Source organism: Oreochromis aureus, linkage group 18 (genome assembly GCF_013358895.1).
Source record: "Oreochromis aureus strain Israel breed Guangdong linkage group 18, ZZ_aureus, whole genome shotgun sequence".
Classification (NCBI taxonomy): Eukaryota; Metazoa; Chordata; class Actinopteri; order Cichliformes; family Cichlidae; genus Oreochromis; species Oreochromis aureus.
Window position 1 is genome coordinate 33,532,608 of NC_052959.1, and position 21,936 is coordinate 33,554,543.

The 21,936-nt window shown below is 40.5% G+C and overlaps 1 long non-coding RNA gene across 1 annotated transcript; it reads right to left on the minus strand.

Moving 5' to 3' along the window:
* Positions 1 to 1,490: 1,490 nt before the first annotated feature.
* Positions 1,491 to 3,076, minus strand: LOC120434456. Its single transcript, XR_005609100.1, has 3 exons — positions 2,938 to 3,076; positions 2,419 to 2,680; positions 1,491 to 2,326 (listed from the first exon to the last, which is right to left on the minus strand). It is a non-coding gene; the product is annotated as an uncharacterized LOC120434456 (long non-coding RNA).
* Positions 3,077 to 21,936: the final 18,860 nt, after the last annotated feature.

The following is a 21,936-nucleotide window of genomic DNA, read 5'->3' on the forward strand; positions in this document are numbered from 1 at the left end:
TGTGGTGGTGCTTTGCTACATGAGGGAGTTATACTTCACAAGGTGGCATGAAGAAGAACACTGATGTGGTTGTAGTGCAGAATTTTAGGACATAAGTAGGAAATGTACAACAACTACAACTTAAAGACAACTAAGTCAAATTAGTAGGGCGACCATCACAAATCTGATCTCAGTCCAATAAAAAATTATGGAGAGAAGCAAAATTCGACAGAGTCCTAAAACCTGATTCAGTTCCAGCAATTCTGTCAGGAGGACTGGAACAAATCCCAGAAAGTTCCTGTAATTAAATGAATAAGATTCAATTTGAGGACATGTGAAATTATGTGAGTTCAAACTCCTGACCTCAGCAGGAGTGTTTTACATGGAATCACATTTGCTGCTGTTTAATCTGTGTGTTTAGTTCAGTCAGCCTGATTTTTCTTCAGCAGCGATGGTGGGGAATGAAATAAAAATCTCCATGACAACAGTGTCACTAAGCACTGCACAATCATTTCTTGTAGATCCTGTTGTCATGGTGACAGTCTGCAAATTGTGACGACTAAACTAGAATCACATTTATTGTCTTCTATTTCTCCAACTGTGGAATCAGCAGGTCTGACTCTGCAGCAAAAGTTTTCCTTCTCAGTCTGCAGGAAAACCACCAGTTTGCTCAGGTTGTCTTTCAGGACACTTCTGTTGGCTTTTCATCTACTTCCTGTTTACTTTCAGTCAGAGATAAAATAATGTAAAAATCATGTTTATTCTGAAAGCTGAAGGAGGCTCAGACCACCTTTCTAATATAAGCTGCTTGCTCAAGATGACATGTTTCCAGATTTCTCTATGTGAGGATAAAGCAGGACTAACAGAGCTTCAAATAAAGACGGAATAAAAACCTTTCAACATCATGAACAGAAACACTAAATGTCCAACATTTCCTTATATGCAGGACTTTGGCGACAGTGGGAAGGAGCAGCTCTCTTTTTAATGGAACAAACCTCTGGCACAATCAGGTCAGGGTGGCCATGACCTGCTGGGTTTGGACAATCTGGGAACCCATCGATTAGTCTGCTGACTTAGTGTCTGGATACAACGCCCAATGTTTCTGGGCTTCTGGTTTATCCAGCAGATATCTGAGCCAAGACTTCAATGTCCTGTTATTGCTCATTGTTTATGAAAGCAGAGACATTTTTTAAAAAGTGAATAAAAGTCATGTCTGGATTCTATCTGATGGTGCGATGTATTTTCAGCAGATGGACTCTTTTGCTCTCCTCACAGACTGTTTACCTGCATGCAGCCAAAGCTCGAATGTGGTTGGTCAGAAACACAAACAGAAAGCAGAAATCTTGTCCTTTTATTCCAGATTTGACATACTCAGATACAAAAACAGTTTATTTAGATCAGAGAGAAAAGAAGGTGATAGAAAGATGAGGCACCATGACTGATTCATCCTCTATAAACATCCACAGGAAACTGATGGAAATCTGTCCAACAAATCAGCGTCCTAATGAGCCGCTGCTAGAAGGACAAAATCCTGACCTGACATCAGTCCAAGATTTGTCTTTAAAATGTCCTAAAGTGAAAGTGTCTGGTTAAATGTACTGAAAGGTGTTAAACAACAAGTGCTGCTGGAAGAGTTTTCATGAAGAGAACATTAACACTGTGAATGAGGGATGGACTTTGATTCAGTTTGACACAATCTGTTTTTCTTTCACTTTGAATAAATGTTTTTGTGGGACTGAGGATACATTTGTTTACATTTGGAAGTTTGATGTCATCTGTTCCTCTTGTTTCTGTCTTAAAACATGATGAAAAATCTGTTTGAAACAGAAACAAATAGAATTGAATTTCTGACAGCAGTAAATAAAAATCTCCCTGAGCTCAGTATGTTTGTGACTCTGAGATGGAGGTGAAATCTGTGAACCTGGGCTGTGGTTTACTGCTCTCTTCCTGTCACAAACACTGTTTGACATCTGTTCATCTGTTGGTTTTTGTTCAGGCTGCAGGGATCATTTCCCACTGTGGGTACCTCTCTTATAACAGTTGCAGTAGTAGGTGGCTGAATGATCGAGTTTAATTTTTTCGATCTTCAACTCACAGCCGTTCTGTTTATTCACAGCTGAGAAATCATCTTTCTCGGGATGACCATAACCTGAGTAAATGTCACCACCATTCTTGTTAATGCGCAGAATAATTCTGAGTGTTTCATTTTCTTTCTTTTGGTACCAGTACCGATAGATGCTGCTACACTGTTCAGTCCCTCCACAGCTGAAGGAGACACTTTCTCCAACTCTCCTGGTCAATGTTAAATCATCCTGAATCAGCTGTTCTGCTGCCATGGTAACCAGTGCTGTAGAGACACAGACAGATAGATGAAGGTTAGTGTGACAGTGTTTGTTACAGGTTGAGTTTGTTGGCTCCTGATTGGCTGGAAACACTCACCTGAACACAGACAGCACAGAGCAGCAGCTGGGAGGAAAAGCATTTTGTGCAGTGGTGTTTCCTCTGGTGAACCTGGGGAGAAGTGGCGCTCTGATGCAGCTGAGGCCAAACAAGGACGAGCTGTGAGATCAGACGAGGGCCACGTGGTTTCTAACAGGTCCTCAAAGCTCCCATCAGCCCCTGCGGCCCACAGATAAGACTGCTGCTGCTGATTGACAGCTCAGCTGAAGCTGCTGTGTGGTTTCATTGTCTTCATTTCAATCTGACAGCAGATCCAAAAATCTGGGTCACATGATGCAGAAACTCTCAAAAACATTCATGTTCCCACAAACACATTCAGGTTGCTGTGAATTTACTAACACACACTGTTATCTGTTGCTTACTTCTTTATATAACTTTTATTTACCACGGGAATTCACCACTGTTTTCATTATCGGAGTGTACATTCCACCTAGCGCTAATGCTAAGGAAGCGCCATGGGAACTGTATACAAAGATCAGTGATCTGCAAAATACACACCCGGATGGACTGTTCATTGTTGCTGGAGATTTCAACCATGCAAATCTCAAGTCAGTGCTTCCTAGATTCCATCAGTATGTGGACTTTGCAACGAGAGGGGAAAACACGCTGGATCTTGTTTACACAAACATCCCCGGCGCATATCGGGCAGAGCCCCGCCCCCACCTCGGCTACTCAGACCACATCTCTGTTATGCTAATTCCAGCATACAGACCACTTGTCAGGCGATCAAAACCGGTTCTGAAGCAGGTGAAAACCTGGCCAGCAGGAGCCATCTCTGCTCTTCAGGACTGTTTTGAGAGCACTGACTGGAACATGTTTAGGGAGGCTGCAACTTACGGTGACTTCACTGACTTGGAGGAGTACACATCATCAGTGTCCAGCTACATCAACAAGTGCACCGATGACGTCACTGTCTCCAAGACCATCATCTCACGACCCAACCAGAAACCGTGGATTACTGCGGAAGTGCGTGCACTTCTGAGGACCCGAGACTCTGCCTTCAAAGCGGGAGATAAGGTGGCGCTTAGAAGAGCTAGGGCCGAACTTTCTCGGGCCATCAGAGAGGCGAAGCGCGCACATGCCCAGAGAATCCACAACCACTTCAAGGACAGCGGCGACACACGGCGCATGTGGCAGGGCTTACAAGCCATCACTAACTACAGGACGACATCACCTGCCTGTGACGGTGACGGCTCCCTCCCAGATGCACTGAACAACTTCTATGCTCGGTTCGACAGGCAGAATGACGTGGCGGCGAGGAAGACCACCCCTCCTCCGAACGACCAGGTGCTGTGTCTCACTACAGCTGAGGTGAGGAAAACTCTACGCAGAGTCAACCCACATAAAGCTGCTGGACCAGACAACATCCCAGGCAGAGTGCTCAGAGAATGTGCTGAACAGCTGGCAGATGTTCTCACCGACATCTTCAACATCTCTCTGAGCAGTGCCGTCGTTCCCACGTGCTTCAAGGCCACCACCATCGTCCCCGTGCCCAAGAAGTCTTCTGTGTCCTGTCTCAACGACTACCGTCCTGTTGCACTTACACCCACCATCATGAAGTGCTTTGAGCGGCTCGTCATGAAACACATCAAGACCCTGCTGCCCCCCTCACTGGACCCACTGCAATTTGCATACCGCCATAACCGCTCAACGGACGACGCCATCTCCACTGCACTCCACCTTGCTCTCACACACTTGGACAAGAAGGACACACACGTTCGAATGCTGTACATAGATTTCAGCTCAGCATTCAACACGATCATCCCCCAACAACTGATCGGTAAGCTGAGCCTGTTGGGCCTGAACACCTCCCTCTGCAACTGGATCCTGGACTTTCTGACCGGTAGGCCTCAGTCAGTACGGATCGGGAACTGCACCTCCAGCACCACCACACTGAGCACTGGGGCCCCACAAGGCTGTGTGCTCAGTCCTCTGCTGTTCACACTGCTGACTCATGACTGTGTAGCAACACGCAGTTCAAATCACATCATTAAGTTCGCTGATGACACGACTGTGGTGGGTCTCATTAGCAAGAACGACGAGTTAGCGTACAGAGAGGAAGTGCAGAGGCTAACGGACTGGTGTAAAGACAACAACCTGTCTCTGAATGTTGACAAGACAAAAGAGATGGTTGTTGACTTTAGGAGGACACGAGGCGACCATTCACCGCTGAGCATCAACGGCTCCTCTGTGGAGATCGTCGACAGCACCAAACTCCTAGGCGTCCACCTGGAGAAGGACCTCGGCTGGTCCTTCAACACCAGCTCCCTACACAAGAAAGCCCAGCAGCGTCTCTTCTTTTTGAGAGGAATGAGAAAGGCCCAGCTTCCACCACCGATCCTGACCACCTTCTATAGAGGAACTATCGAGAGCATCCTGAGCGGCTGCATCACTGTCTGGTTTGGGAACTGTGCCACATCAGACCGCAAGACCCTACAGCGGATAGTGGGAACAGCAGAGAAGATCATCGGGGTCTCTCTCCCCTCTATTGAGGACATCTACACCACACGCTGTATTCGCAAAGCCACCAGCATTGTGCCTGATCGGACACACCCCTCTCACACACTCTTCACACTCCTGCCATCTGGAAAAAGGTACCGAAGCATTTGGGCACACACATCCAGACTGTGCAACAGCTTTTTTCCACAAGCCATCCGTCTCCTCAACAAAAAGGGACTGGTCTGATAAACACACACACACACGCGCGCACACACACACACACACACACACACACACACACACACATTATCACTCAGCTTAACTCAACTACCTCAAAACATTGATAAAACTGGTGTTGCTCTTTTGCACAATATTATTACTGGACTTTTTTGCACTAACTTCTTTACTTCCTAATTATGGCTGCTACACTAAGGAATGTTTACGGTTCCTCCACTACCTCAACTCATCACCACAAAACCTTATTATTATGTTACGTTGTTGCCACACTGTCACTTGTTGCTCTTGTTTGCACATTTGCACGTACACTTTGTCTGCTGTCTGCTAAACAAAAAAAAAACAAACAAACAAAAAAAAAAGTCTTCCTTAGAATAGTTAGATAGTTTTTTGTTTTTTGTTTTTTGTTAATTTATGTAGGTCAGTCTGTCTTGTCTCTGCTAGCCAGCTAACTTGGCCTCTTAGTTAGCTAGTTTAGTGTTTTCTGTTAATTTATGTTGTAAATTTATGTTGCATGTAGCACCTTGGTCCTGGAGGAACGTTGTTTCGTTTCACTCTGTACTACCTGTATATGGTTGAAGTGACAATAAAGCCAACTTGACTTGACTTGACTTGAGTTGACTTGACTTGAATATGTTCACCTTTTCTTTATTTTTGTGAATCAAAATAAATAAATAATATTCACAGCATCTCATTTTTAATTGTTCTGTTTTTTTGACGACAGTTTTAAGAATCATTCAAAATGATGATCATCAATGATAATATCTATAAACAGTAATAAAAACAGGGCTGTGTTTTACGTCAGCTTCAGCTTCATTTATTTGTACCCATGGTTAGATTTCATTTGCAGTAGGCAGTCATCCACCTTTACATACACATTTACACAACAGTACAAAAGTCGGCCTACTTGGAAACATCTCTGTGTGATCTCTACCAAGACAAAAGGATCGGAGAGACTGACGTCGTGTCAACACTGTTCATAGTGTTTTCCTTCAGTGGTACTGACAGCATCTCACAGCGTGGTGTGACACGACACGTGATACATCCTTGTAAATTTATTATTTACCTCAGAGCTGATTTTTAGGCTCTCGGCTTTAGTTCATGTTTGTTTTTATCGTTGTTGTCACACCGAACCTCCTGTAATAAACTTCACTTAATTCTTCGCCATCGAGCGTCTGAGTTTTTGCCTGAGTCCACTCCTCCATGACAACATCTGTTTCATATTTTGTCTTTTTTACTTCATAGTAAATCACTTAAGTTATAGATTATTTACCCTGACATAAAACACAAAGCTATGGAATAAATGTCATCAGATTTTATATTTACATTGAATATTTTAAAATCACAGATTTAAAAAGCATCACTAAAGTTCAGCAAATTTATAATTTATCCTCCTTCACTTGTGTCAAATATGGACACACCTTTGTTCTCATGAAAGTTTGCCTTCACTAAGACCCATGCCCTGGTGTTCCCACCATGCCAAAATACAGAAACATGTCAGGCAATGAGTAAAAACAGCTTGCTATATTAACTTTGACATAAACCCGTCTGTGATAATCTGTTAAAGCAACCGACTCTGGTTGTGTAACAATAATCACAATAACTGATCATTTAATTCATTTTTTTTTTACCCGAAAACAAAGAAACATTTTGTATAAATGAGGTTTTATCAGACATAAATTTGAAATGGAATAAAGAAATAGTGTCAAAATGTTTGAATTAAGTTTTAATTAAAAGTGGGAGAAAAATCCACTTCATATTAATTAAGTATCAATCAAACCAGATGGGGTCATTGTTGACCCCTGAGGTGTGATTATCTGCTGCCATTTAAAATTTATAAGTGGTTAAAAAAAATTCTCACTAAAGTTCAATATACAGCACTCTGTAGTTAGTCAGATAGTCAAAATTATCTAAACAATTAAATATTTTATTGTCTCGTTTTATTTTCCCTCATAAACAAAGTATACTTTATGTAAACAAGGTCTGGTGGGCGTAAAATGTAAAATGTTGGGTAAATTTTGTGTTAATGTTTTGGTCTTAAGTAAAACTAAGATGCAACACTGAATTGATTGACAATTTATACTTTAAAAAACACTTAAATGAAGTGGGGACATTTTGGACCCATGAGGACCACAGGTGTATGGAAATCGGGACGACATTATGAGGGTTAAATCTTAATATTAATATCAACAGAATTTACAGCACAGCGTGCGTGAACTTAAAAACTATTCAGCACTGGTTAAATCATCAAATTGATGAATGTTCTTTGTTTCAGTTTGTTTCTCTGTGCTGGTCTTAATTATAATAATTATGATTTTGTTTACATTTTTTAATTCAAATTTATTATTTGTATAAATTGTATTAGTCTGAACAATTAAGCTGATTGATCAATGACACATTTTGATTAAAAATTTTACATATTTATGATTATTAGAAAAAGCTAGAAAGATGCTCAATATCTATCTGAACTGATGGTGTCTTGTGAAATTGTTTTTACAAGTGTTGTCTTAATTTATTCACTTTTTCAGTGTTTTTAAATCATAATGGTTCTACATGAGTTCTGTGGGTTTTAATGTTTAAACTTCATCTTGTATTTTCCTGCTGTGATCGTCCTAAACATCAACTCTGTAACAGCTCTGAGTTCACTTTGTTTCTCTCACATACATGAACACAGATGCTTCCCGAATAACTTGAAGCAGAGTTCATGCTTGTAACTGTCATTGTGTTATTAAAGTGAAAAGCCACAGCTAACGGTGTGGAGGCTGCAGAGCAGAAACCCACACAGCCCGTCTGCTGCAGGAGAGCAAGTTTATGATCTGTGAATGCTGCAGTCACACAGGTTATGTATCACAGAAAACATGAGAAGAACATTCTTAAAATTCAAATCTTTATTTTTACTTCAGACAAATAACTACACTGTTATTTTGTTATGATGGGATTTGAATGCATCACTCGAGTTTTTCTGCACACTTGTACAAAAGATTAAAACTTGACATAAAGAATCTACAGTTCTATAAACACATCAAACATGTTTATTTGTAAATTTATATTACACAGTTTAAGATGATTAAATGAGAAAAGGTGAAATGCTCAGTAATGAAACATTGAACCAACCAGAATTTAATTTACATTTCTGACTGCTGACTCGAGGAAATCTGATGGTGAGAAAAGGCGAGCAGAAAACAGTCAGTCAGCATGTGTGCAGTTGGTGGACGCTCCCTTGTTTGTGAGGATCATCAGCAGAGAGAGTCCACAGCAATACACCAGATTCTTCACTATCAGCACTGTGTACAGCAGGCAGAGCAGCTTCACCCTGCACTGAGACTGAAAGGACACTGAAGGACAGACAGACACAAAGAGACAGACAGACAGTCGGGTTATTCCTCTCAGATCAAGGAGAAAAAGTCCAAATAGAAACAGTCACAGCTTCTTCTTCAAGTGGATGAATTGATGTAGTGTTTGTGTCCACTTGGGGGCAGAAGAACTCCACAAGCAGCTAACAAACTGATCTCTGACATATTATGGTCTGTCTGCTGTTTGGTGCTGAGCAGCTAGTGTACAGTGGCTTTATCAGAGCTTGTTGGATGAAGATTTGATCAATTAGTGACACTTTAAGTCCCTAAACTTGTTCCAGCTCCCTCATTGGACATTGGAGCTGTCCATGCAGAGAGGCAGCAGGGACTCTTGGTCATGCTCTAAACGATTGTTTCAGCTGACGGCCTCCAGAATGCCTTCATCCCTGCTGCAGACCTCAGTCACTGAATCTTACTCTGTGGTTTGATAGGCCAACCAAACTGCTTTCTTGTTTTGGACTCTTGTGCTCCAGATTGTTCTTTTGGTTCAGTTCAGGTCCCTCCTTCTGGATCCTCCACCCACCCAGGGGTCTTTAGACACTGTATTTTTTTTGCGGGGGTGCCATCTGCAGCTGGTCCATTTCTCTTTCTGTTTTGTCCTCAGTGTCTTGTCTCCATGTTTATTTATCTTGCTGTGTCATTCTCTCTTTCTTTGCATCTCTCTTGCTCTCTTCCTCATCTCAGTCATATATCTGTGTTTTGTCTCCCTTATCTGTTCCCCTGTTCTTTATGTCTTTGTCCCTTGTCTCCCCGGGGTGTTGTCTATTTCCATGTTTGTTTATCTCTGTCTTAGTGCCAAGCTTGCATGTCCTGTTTTGAGTCTCAGTGTTTGTGCTACTTCCTGTTTTATCTTGACAGTCCCTCGTCTCACGAGCCTTGTTTTCAGTTTTGCTTCCCGTCTTGTCATGTCTAATTTGTTCCTGCTGTGTTCCCCTGTGTTTCTTCTTCTCTAATCACCCTCTTGTGTATAAAGTGTCAGTCTCCCTTTGTCAGATTGTCTGTTTTTTCCCTGGGGTTTAATCATAGTGTGTCTTCAAGTGATCCTATATTAGGTTTCAGTTTTTTCTGTTCAATGTTCACCATTTTTTGCAACAAGTTATCGGCCTAATAAACAGCTCGTCTTTTGTTAATTCTTCCATCACCAATCATCTTCGTTTGGGTCCTCACTCCATGCATCACAGAGTCAGTATGTCTCCCAGACTTTTGACAGCACATTCATATAAAGACATAAAAGACTGAACCACACACAGTGGCTGCCTGCTCACCTCTTCTGAGTCTTGACTTGACTGGGTATGTCACCAACAGAGTGGAAACCCAACACCCTGAGCCTATAGGTCATATCAGGTGTCAGGCCTGAGGCGATAGCTTGCTAGCTGTTGTCTCTGGTGTGCTCAGGTGCCAAGAGTCATGCTGGAGCTGTAGTGGACTTGTCTTGATTTGTCTATTAGGTTCCTCGGGGGTTCCCACTGAAGCAGCATTGTGCCAGCATTCAACATGCAGGCTTGCACATGCAGAGGTGTTGAGGAGGGGGCCTGTTCATTGGTGTGTTTCCACACAGTTGCTGGGAGGCCCACAGCCAATGTTGATGACAGCCGTGACACGACACTCATACTCAGAGTGTGGGCTAAGTCCATCATTGCTGTACTGGGTGGTCGTCACACCTTCAACTTCCTGGAAGATGCTGTCAGAGGATTTGTTTCTGTATTGGATCATGTAGGAGGAGACCAATTCTGGGTCTCCAGATTCTGTTAGAGTTACACTGGCGGCTGTGGTTTCATTTATGAGTGAGGTAGGAGTCTTGTCAATCTGCGGATCCCGCACCCAAATACGGGAAATGTGGATCGTCTCTTTGTTTTAAAATAAAGTCCTAATGTATGTGAAAATGTATGTTTTATTGTAATATGTATTTATTTAGACTGTAAGCCCAACAAGGGACAATTGTTGAAAATTAGCAATAGCTATAAACCTATGTGCGGTACATCATTCTCATGTGTTGCACTTGAACTATGTTAAACTGCACTGTCCCTTTTAAATAAAATAAATTAAATTAAAAATCTCGGATCCTGTGAGTTTTTGCCCAGTAGGTAATGCAGAGTTCAGATTGAACCAGTGGATGAGGGACTTGCCCAGTTCCAACTCCTCAAAATCATCCAGGTTTGCCTCCTCCAAAAGAAAAACTGGAGTCTGGTCCTACCAGCCACATCTGTTAACACCAGCTCCACTTTAGATAAGTCCATTTGGAATACCAGGGTCAATTTTAGGGGCATGGACAGCAGAAGTCATCACTGTATTACTTCAAGGGCTGGAGTAACATGTAAGCTATTTACACTAAAGTTGATCAATACCCAGATTCTTTCCTTTTCTCTTTCACAAAGGGTTAAAAAGTCCACCATTTGGACTTTAATTTCAGGATGCTTTATTAAAGCAATTCAACAGGAGCAAAGGAAAAACTGAATGAAACAATAAAAAGCATAAAAATAATAATCAAATCACCTTAATTATATGTTTTATTAATTATGTTCTGATCCTTTAGAGGGGAGAAGTTGAAGAGGGAACGGGCACATCCAGCACTGAAGGTGTGCTTATTTCTGTGTTCTCAGTTGATGATAATCAGCCAACAAGAAAGCATCCCCTGGCATTTAGTGGAAATATGGCAAAAATCCAAATCCTTCTGACTTAATCATTTAATATGTCAAAAACTGAGCAGAGAAAAAGCCAAAACTGATCTGAAGTCTGCAGGTTAGGCAGCAGTCAATCCCTCTGGCATCTCTGCTGCATTTGTTTAACTCTGAACATTTTAGATGTAATCTTCAGAACGGCTGGTCTCACAGAAGATGAAAGGAAAGAACCGTGAATCTCTTCTTCACCTGACTTTTATACCTTCTCACCCATGCTCCCACATCTTTTAATGGACATCATATTTTAAACTTTAAAATCACATCATTGCAGGGTTTTTTTTCCCTTTTCTGACTTATTCTTAAAAGAAGATTTGAACATTCAGTCACATATAAATGCTTCACTTCCTTTTCCATTCACTTTATGCCATTTTGTTTTCAATTAGACTTCATCAGCACATGCCACAGGGTTCAGTGCTAGGACCAATTCTGTTTACATTATACATGCTTCCCTGTTTGTTTTCTTTGTTCCAAATATGGTGAAAGAAAAATAATCCAGTGAATCCAGCGAGTGATGTGATGAGTCTCTGATGTCTTTCTGATGTGGTTTTGTTGCGTCCTTCAAACCACACCTGGTGTATTTTAGAAGTGAAACATGTTGGTCTGCACAGGCTCTTCTATTTTCAACACTGACAGGATTTCCTTTGTTGTTTCTTCTGTCCTGCACATTTTCCTCTGTTTTGTGCAGCTTGATGGAGCTTCTGTAAAAAATAGAGCCAGAGTTATTTTTAGTGGTGCGGAGCAAAGAGATGCTTCAGGGATGCTTCTGAAATGTGCTGTGGCATGTCTGCTGGAATCATCAGTGTTGTGTTGAGTGGCCTCAATCAGCTCCAGCAGCCTCATAGGAACACTAATAGAAACAAACAGTACACAAGACACAGAACAGAAACATACACAATTTTTACATATTTACATCAATGGTTACTATAAACAGAGTACTGTACCGTTATTAAATTAAATAAAATTAACAACAGATAAGAGGCAAACCAGGTTGTAGTGCGAATCAGTTGATTAAATTATTGCAGTTACAGCGCAGATGTAAACATTATGTTTGTTGGGAGCAGTTCTGATTGTACAGTCTGACAGCTGCAGGGAGGAAGGACCTGCGGAAACGCTCCTTCATGCATCTAGGATGCAGCAGTCTGTCACTGAAGGAGCTCTGCAGTTCAGAAACATTTACATGCATGGGGTGGGAGACTCTGTCCATCAGAGATGTTATTTTGGCCAGAGTCCTTCTGTCTCTCACCACCTGCACTGGGTCCAGGGTGCATCCCAGAACAGAGCTGGCCTTCCTGATGATTTTATCCAACCTCTTCCTCTCAGCTGCTGATAAACTGCTGCTCCAACATACCACACTGTAAAAAATGACAGATGCCACCACAGAGTCATAGAAGGTCTTTAAAAGCGCTCTCTGAAAGGAAGAACGCTTTTTGAAGGACTGGGGGAAATGGTTGACGTACAACGAGAGAAAAAACAAAAACAAAAAAGACAGAGCTGAGTGAAGATGGGCATACAAAAAAAAAGAGAATTTGAAATGAATGATTGAAATGTTTGACACCACCGGCATGTTTCCTTTTTCTTTCTTTTCTTTTACTTTATCTTATTTTTCTAATTGTTATTATATATGTATTTATATTTTTATACATACATATATATATATATATATATATATATTGTTTGTTCCTTGTTCCTTTTTCTTTCTAATTTCTCTGCCCTTTTTTTTCTTTTTTTTTCCTTAAGTTTGTGACTCTCTTAGTATTCTATTATTCTGAAGAAACTGTATGTGTATTAGACAGGTGAGTTGTTCAAATAAATAAAATAAATAGTAAAAAAAAAAAGAAAAAAAAAAGCGCTCTCTGTACTCCAAATGACCTCAGCCGCCTCAGCAGGTTGAGTCTGCTCTGACCCTTCCTGTAAAGAGCAGCAGTTTTGTGGCTCCAGTCCAGTTTATTATTCAGGTGAACACCCAGGTACCTATATGCTTTGTATACCTACACAAAGCGTAAAGCACGCTCAACCAGCCTTTGCCAGAATGTCAGCTAACCCACTGTCAGGGGAAAATTTCCCAAATAGAAGGCTGCCAAAGTAAAACAGAGACACAGTGAGACAATATAAACAATCATATGTACATGGGTGAACGTCTCGAGAGAGAGTCACACAGTACTCTTCTTTATTGCAGGTTATATAGGCACGTAGGTTACACAGCAGACGGAGGCAGTCTCCGCCTGTTTTCAGAATATAGATAGCTCTCAAGAAATGCTGAGCGTGTGCTGATCTTGGTTTCTGTAAAATCAGTTTATGCTGGTTTCAGTTGGGCGAGGATAAAGCAGAAGTACAATGATTATAACAGAACTGAGTGAGTGTGTGTGTAATCTATTGCTGACAGCTGGGAAAGACGGGTGCATGACACACTGCTCTCAGGTACGCACTGTTCAGATAAGGTTAAAATGGATAAACACATTCAAACACGCAAGCAAACATATATATGTATATATGTGTCATGATAGTATTAATAAAATCTCTTCACACCCACATTAGTGTGTGACCTCATGGTAGTGTTGGTATTCATAGTGTCTGTATTCACCCTGTTTTCCTGTTTCCTAGATGATCCACGGAAGCCATTTTGCAAACCTTGCTTAACTGGACGCTGGCCGTCTTCATACTGCTGCTGCTGGTAAAATCATCTCAGTTCTGCTACTAGTGATGGTGAGATGAAGCCCTGCGATGAACTGAAGCTTTCCATCCAACTGGTCAACTCATGGTTCGAAGCATTGTGATAATTCTTTTGCTCCACTGCGCCATCAAGTGGACGATTCAAGTGAAACAGGCTCAATGATTACAATGATGTGATGTGTAAACCTCTACACTGAATAAATAAATTGTTTCCATGGTTATTTATCCTGAATATTGTCTCAGTATGTCTGATACAAAAGAGAAAGTGGAAACTATCAGAGTTTTGGTCTGATTGTGTAACTGTGAAATCAGGCTTATGTACATCTGGATAATGACACAAACTAGTGTGTGGCGCTTCAAGTTGAATAAATAAATTACTTTGAATATTAGTTATATTTAATATTATATTAATGATTGTGTAGAACACAATGGCAGCTTAACACAGGAATGTACATGGAAACAAATATGAGGGAGGTGATGTGAATGTGCTTGTGACTTCATAACAGTGCTTATGACACTGGGAAGAAAAGTTTTCATTTGTTTTTATTCAAAAATAGCAGCTTTTCCACAGTCCTGGGCTTAAGACCGTTCCTCTTTTGTGAGAGGATTTCTCCTGCTTTTGAAAATACCCTTTAATACCCAGGGGTTGGAAAAAAACAGCCAGTTTACCCAAGTTTGGATAAACAAATCTGTGTCCAACCAAGTACTTCAGGGGACTCTCCAGTTGGCCAATGTTCTGTTCATGGAGGTATTTGTGGAGCATTTGGGGTCTTTGTGTCCATAACAGTGGTCTCCAAGCGATGCCACAGTTTGCTAATTAAAAGAAACAGAGTGTAAGTAAAATAAATACAATAAAATAATCAACATGTGCTCCAATACCTTTAGTCACTGTTAAATGTACTGAAAGGTGTTAAACAACAAGTGCTGCTGGAAGAGTTTTCATGAAGAGAACATTAACACTGTGAATGAGGGATGGACTTTGATTCAGTTTGACACAATCTGTTTTTCTTTCACTTTGAATAAATGTTTTTGTGGAAGTTTGATGTCATCTGTTCCTCTTGTTTCTGTCTTAAAACATGAAAAATCTGTTCAAAACAGAAATAAATAGAATTTAATTTCTGACAGCAGTAAATAAAAATCGTCCCTGAGCTCAGTATGTTTGTGACTCTGAGATGGAGGTGAAATCTGTGAACCTGGGCTGTGGTTTACTGCTCTCTTCCTGTCACAAACACTGTTTGACATCTGTTCATCTGTTGGTTTTTGTTCAGGCTGCAGGGATCATTTCTCACTGTGGGTATCTTCCTTATAACATTTACAGTAGTAGGTGGCTGAATGATCGAGTTTAACTTTGTTGATCTTCAACTCACAGCCGTTCTGTTTATTCACAGCTGAGAAATCATCTTTCTGAGGATGACCATAACCTGAGTTAACAGAACCACTATTCTTATTAATATTAAGAATCACTCTGAATGTTTCATTTTCTTTCTTCTGGTACCAGAACACAGCGCTGCTATCACACTTATTAATCCCTCCACAGCTGAAGGAGACACTTTCTCCAACTCTCCTGGTCAATGTTAAATCGTCCTGAATCAGCTGTTCTGCTGCCATGGTAACCAGTGCTGTAGAGACACAGACAGATAGATGAAGGTTAGTGTGACAGTGTTTGTTACAGGTTGACTTTGTTGGCTCCTGATTGGCTGGAAACACTCACCTGAACACAGACAGCACAGAGCAGCAGCTGGGAGGAAAAGCATTTTGTGCAGTGGTGTTTCCTCTGGTGAACCTGGGGAGAAGTGGCGCTCTGATGCAGCTGAGGCCAAACAAGGACGAGCTGTGAGATCAGACGAGGGCCACGTGGTTTCTAACAGGTCCTCAAAGCTCCCATCAGCCCCTGCGGCCCACAGATAAGACTGCTGCTGCTGATTGACAGCTCAGCTGAAGCTGCTGTGTGGTTTCATCGTCTTCATTTCAATCTGACAGCAGATCCAAAAATCTGGGTCACATGAAGAAACACTCAAACACATTCATGTTCCCACAAACACATTCAGGTTGCTGTGAATTTAATAACACACACTGTTATCTGTTGTTTAACAGCTGTGATGAAACAGAAAATATGCAAATAGAATTTAACTGAACTATAAACAAATATAAAAATATCAAAAATTAATATCCTGTACAAGATTATTTAACGGTTCATACAGTTAAAACAAAGTAGTTTAAAAAATCATATTTAACACTTAGAGTGAAAAAAACAATTTTGAAACAAACACATGTGGTTCAGTTGTGTGTTTAAAATATGTGCACTCTGTGGTTCTTTCCCACATCTTCTAATGTGTTTTGTTCCAAGTTGGTTTCAGACTGAAGGATTCATTAAACCCTTTTTAAGAATCATTCAAAATGATGATCATCAATGATAATATCTATAAACAGTAATAAAAACAGGGCTGTGTTTTACGTCAGCTTCAGCTTCATTTATTTGTACCCATGGTTAGATTTCATTTGCAGTAGGCAGTCATCAACCTTTACATACACATTTAGGCCTACTTGGAAACATCTCTGTGATCTCTGCCAAGACAAAAGGATCGGAGAGGCTGGTGTCATCTCAACACTGTTCATAGTGTTTTCCTTCAGTGCTGCTGACAGCATCTCACAGCGTGGTGTGATACGTGCTACATCCTTGTAAATGAGTTATTTACCTCAGAGCTGATTTTTAGTTCATGTTTGTTTTCATCACTCGTTGTCGTCACACCAAACCTCCTGTAATAAACTTCACTTAATTCTTCGCCATCGAGCGTCTGAGTTTTGTCTGCGCCTGAGTCCACTCCTTGATGACATCATCTGTTTCATATTTTGTCTTTTTCACCTCATTGTAAATAATCAGATAATTCACATTTTATTTACCCTGACATAAAACACAAAGCTGTGTGGAGTAAATCTCATCAGGAAAATGTATTTTATATTTAAATTCAAGATTTTAAAATAATAAATTCTTTAAAAGCATAACTCAGTGAATTTATATTTAATATTTTAAAAAATAGTTTTAAAAAAACTATCACTGATTTAAATATAAATATTATTATCAACATAATTTATAGTACAGCGTCAGTGAATTTAATAAATATTCATCACTGGTTAAATCATCAAATTTGTCATGGTCCTGGGCCACGTTGGCCCAGTATTCTTGGTTTTCATGTGTTTTTGTACTTTTATTCTTTCATTATGCCATGGTTCCTAGGTTCTGCCAAATGTTCCTTATTTGATTACCCCCTGTGTGCCCCTCTGTGTATCTGTGAGCCCTCGTTTCCCCTCTTTGTGTTTCATTCGATGTTTTTCCCCAGCCCGTTATGTCTGTCCTCTCTCTCTCCGCCTGTCTGAACCTCTGTGCACTTCCTGTTTTACTTTGACAGTTCCTCATCAGTATGCGTCACGTTGTGTTCACTCCTGCCCTGTCTCGTTATGATTATCAGTGTCAACTGTGTTCCCCGTGTATTCCCACTTCCCTCGTTAACCCTCTGTGTATTTATGTCTGCGTCTCCCTCAGTTCTGTGTCGCGTTCTCCCTCATGGCTGTGTTTCCCTGTGTGTCTCTAGTTATCCATGTCCCAGTTTAGATTTGTTATATTTTTCGTGCTAGCCTGCAATAAAGCAGTGTTTTGAGTTCACTTTTGTCTCTGTGAGTTTTGCGTTTGGGTCCTTCCCCAGATAGCAAGGAAACATTGAAACAATGTTGAGTCAATATCAGGCGACGTCATTGAATCAACGTTGAAGTGTGACGTTGATCCAACGTCACTCTTGCACCCATTTTTAACGTTGAAACAACGTCAGGTTTTGATGTTGAATCAATGTTGAAACCTGACATTGATTCAACGTTATATTTTCTAATACTGTTGACATTGAAACAATGTCAGATTCTGATATTGAAACACTGTTGAGCTATGGTGTTGATTTTCCACCTCTTTCGCAGTTGTTTTTTATTAAAAGTTAAATCATGACAGGAAATCTACCTTTCTTTATAGTTATTTTAACCAATACTAAACTACTGCATGTGTCCATCAATACTTAAACCACCTAAACACATAATTGCACTTATTCCTCAAACTGGACACCCTTTATAAAAATCAAATGTCTCACAATGTATCATGTCAATATTAATATCCTAAAATAAGAAAGCATTGCATGTGATGTAACAGAAAAAAAAACTAAACAAAAAAAGGTCAATAGACATGTTTCATTTGCTAAATACTTTATTAAAACAGTTTTCTATTTACATTTATATTTTAACATAACTTTGTAGTTTTTACTCCGGGATGGGGACGGATGATGTGCGTCCTGCGCCACCCAAACGGTCTGGGGCGTATCGGAGCCATTTCTGCACTGCCTGTGCAAAGACAAACTCGGACATAGAGTTTGCCCCTAACTGCTGCGTCAGGCCATCTAGGACAAAAATACACACACACAAACAAAAAAAGTGAATTAGAACACATGAATAAGCTCTTGTTATCTGTCTTCAGCAGGGAGAAAGTATGTAAACTCCTAGGCTGATAAACATGAAAGTCACCAGGCGTAAATCTGCAAACTGTCGCATTTGATTCCCAAAGAGCTATGAGTTGAAAAACTGATAAGTCTTAGCATGGTGTGCCGTGCATCCTTTAAAACAAAATAAACATGGGGTCCTCGGGCTGTACAAACTACAACCCGAGGACTAAACAAGCCAAAGACCAAAGACTCCATCTCCAGATTAACCGGACATGAAAGTCTTGTTATTAAGAAAGACAAAGTAATATAGCAAAAAACAGACATAGGAAATGTGAAACGCACCCAGCACATCAATTGATCCCTTTATTGTTCACTTTAGGCTCATAAAACTACAATAAACGGTAAAACTTACCAAATATGCATCTGCACAGCGCAGTATCTTTAAATGCCCTTCTTCGCTTCGTCTGGTCCTTTGTTTTTTTCCCTGCCCAGTTTAGTAGTGAGGCCAGCTCGTTTGTAATAGCATAAGCCATTACACGGCGGACTCGCACCTCCAGTGTGGTCCCTCCAATCAAGGCAAAGCGTCTCACCTATAGACACATTTTAAGAGATGGAATTAGCGTGTCTCATGTCTTAAATGTTTATGCAAGTGCTTGTGTGTATGCCGTTGTTATGCATTTAAATCACATCTGACAGCTATTACACTTTATAGTAACAAAGTGTACATAAGCTTTATATACTTACCATTGCCTTATTTGCCTCTTGCGATTGAAGAGCTGCCTCTGCATTATTTATCTCCTCAATGTTGTGCAAGGGCAAATCCAAAGGGAGTACCCCAGCATCTACAGATTCATTGGAGCCGGTATTGCGGATGGCTCTGACCTCCTCACGGAGTTCGTTAAGAGATCTCGTCAGGTCTGACAGCATCTGTTTCAAAGAACAATTCCAGAAAGATTAATGGCTTAAGCAGTGAGAGGCGAAAAACTAATATATCCATAAGTGATGGTGTAACATTCTGCATTCAAGTATTAGTTGTTTTAACTGCTAAAAGTGTTTGCTAGTTTTTGCCTGTCACATATATATGATATCTGTATATGTTGCTTGCCATCACCAGTGCGTGAATGTGTGGATGACTGAATGTGTAAAGCGCTTTGGGGTCCTTAGGGACTAGTTAAAGTGCTGTACAAATATAGGCCATTTGCCATTTATACCATGTAAAATCTGAAATTCCAAGATGTTCGAACTTGCCTTGTAATAGTGGCCTCACAGAGTCTCTGGAATCTACAGAAAAACAAATCACAACAAGATGACATTCAGGAGTATAAACTGCTTTATATCTGCTTTTGAAGATAAGTGCACAATGACATTGTGATTCAGCTTTAAAACAATTTTAAAAGCATACCATCTATAGGGAAGGCCTCGACATCAGACTCTGCATGCTGATTGCAAAGCTGTGTCGTTTGGAGTGTTCTGCCGGAGTGGCGAAAGGTGCTCGAAGCTGGGAGGGGCATTATGATGCCTGCTGTCAGTGGGCTGGGGGGAGGACTGCGGAGTGGTGAGGGCTGTTTAGAAAAAGATAAATTTTTTAAAGTATTTAAGAATACAGACAACTTGTCCAAAAAGTTTCCATGTGTCACACACAGATATGTACACAGACACTAGACATTATTTTGTTACCTGGTATTTTCACTCGAGGGGCCTGGGGACACCGTTTTTTTGTGGGCTGCTCATCCTCAGACTCACTATACGTGTACAGGGGATTTGGTCTAAAGAAATAAGTAGAAAAAGTTCATAATTAATTACAAATGTGCTTTTGGCATATTTTTTCCTAAAGTTACAGTTTGATTTATAATAACACACACAGGAAACGGAGATGTGCAAGAAGGTGCAGTATACAATGAATTTTTGAAGTGCACAAGTGTACATGGCTTTGCATTTTTAAAAAGTTTACAAACTTACACTTTTTGGACTATATTTTGTGGTTATATTGCAGTACGCAAGCATCACAGATATGTACAAAAGACAAGATTATAAATTCTTACCAATCAAAGATATGTTTGTGAATAAAAAAAGTTTTACTTGTGCTTTCTTTTATGACTGGTCTGAGTTTCAGCTTCGGACTGAAGGTCAGACGTATCACAGTGTTCACTTAGTCCTATGTGTGAAGGGACAGTTACTGTGTGTGTATATGTAGGCATTTAAACACGGAATATACTAAAATTAACAGTATTTTGTCTAAGGCTCCCATTGTAGGAATTCATGGCACCGAGACAAAAACGTGGCGCACAATGTCACGTCAAAATTGGCGCAGACCTTTGACGCTGCGTTTCCTCCGTTTTTCTGTCCACACATAAATGCAAAAACGGAGTTTTCGAAAATATCCACCCTGGCAGGCGTTTTTACAAATCTGCATTTTCAGTGACCAAAAACGCTGTTTACGTGTGGACGAAAGGTGCAAACGCAATTGGTCGGTGAGCGTGCAACGTAAAGTTTGAATTGAGTGCGAATTGAAGCGGGTGCTCTCCAATCATTAAAAGTAACAAAGTCCTTGAACACATTTATACAGTTACCATTACGTTTATCAACCATATATCACAGATTTACAATTTTTTTTGTAGTACTAAGCAAGAGCGTCTGGGTCAAGCGCCGAGGCGACGGCAAGAACAAAGGAAACCTCGAAGCGTTAAAGCTAGCTTTGTAAGGGAATATAACGAAGAAATTATGAAACGAAAATGTTTTCTTTGTTGATAGACTTTGTTCGCAGTGCAATTTATTTGTTGCCGGATTGTAAGAAGTAGACACAATTTCGGGCTCCCACATTTTGTGGGAGCAACGTAAATAACAGTAAAAAACTTGTTAATGCACAACATTAACGAGTTTTTTTACTGTTATTCAAATGCAAACATGGAAATAACGAGTAGAAAAAAAAATCATTCATTCTTACCTTATACTAATCGTGGTGCAGGCCAGTGCAGTGCATGAACTGATGCCTTCTCCGGTCAATTCCGCTGAGAGTAAATCAAATGTCCCGCTCTACTGTACAAGACAATGAATACCTGGGGGGATGTACCAATGTGAGAGGGGTGCTGCGGAATAGTCCAAGTGATCGCTGCTTTAATTTCCCGGTCAACTATACATAAATTGCACGTAGACACAATTTTTTAAAGCCGGTGAACTAGACCAAGTCATTGATAACAAATGAACAATAAATCTACGTTCTCTGGTACTTTATACCCCATCAGTTGCAATGCAATTTAATGCTCAACTACAAATCGATGGTTTTTGATGGTGACCGGAGCCGAATGATCGTCAACTATAAATAGACGTTTAATCGATGTTGTTGTTGTCACCTTGTCGACTACAAATAGATCAAATATCAATGACAAAAAAACAACGGTAAATCAACATTGTTACAACGTCCCTATAGTAAGACCGTCGGTTTACCACAGTATTTCAACGTTGTTACAACATTGGCATTTCAACCCCGACCATATCCGACGGTTCGGATGAAAAATCAACATAGATTCAATGTCGTCTTGCTATCTGGGTCTCCTGCCGCCACACAGCCGGTTCATGACACAAATTAGTAAATGATCTTTATTTTTAGTTCGTTTCTCTTTGCTGGGGCCTGTTCTTCGTACCTCGCTA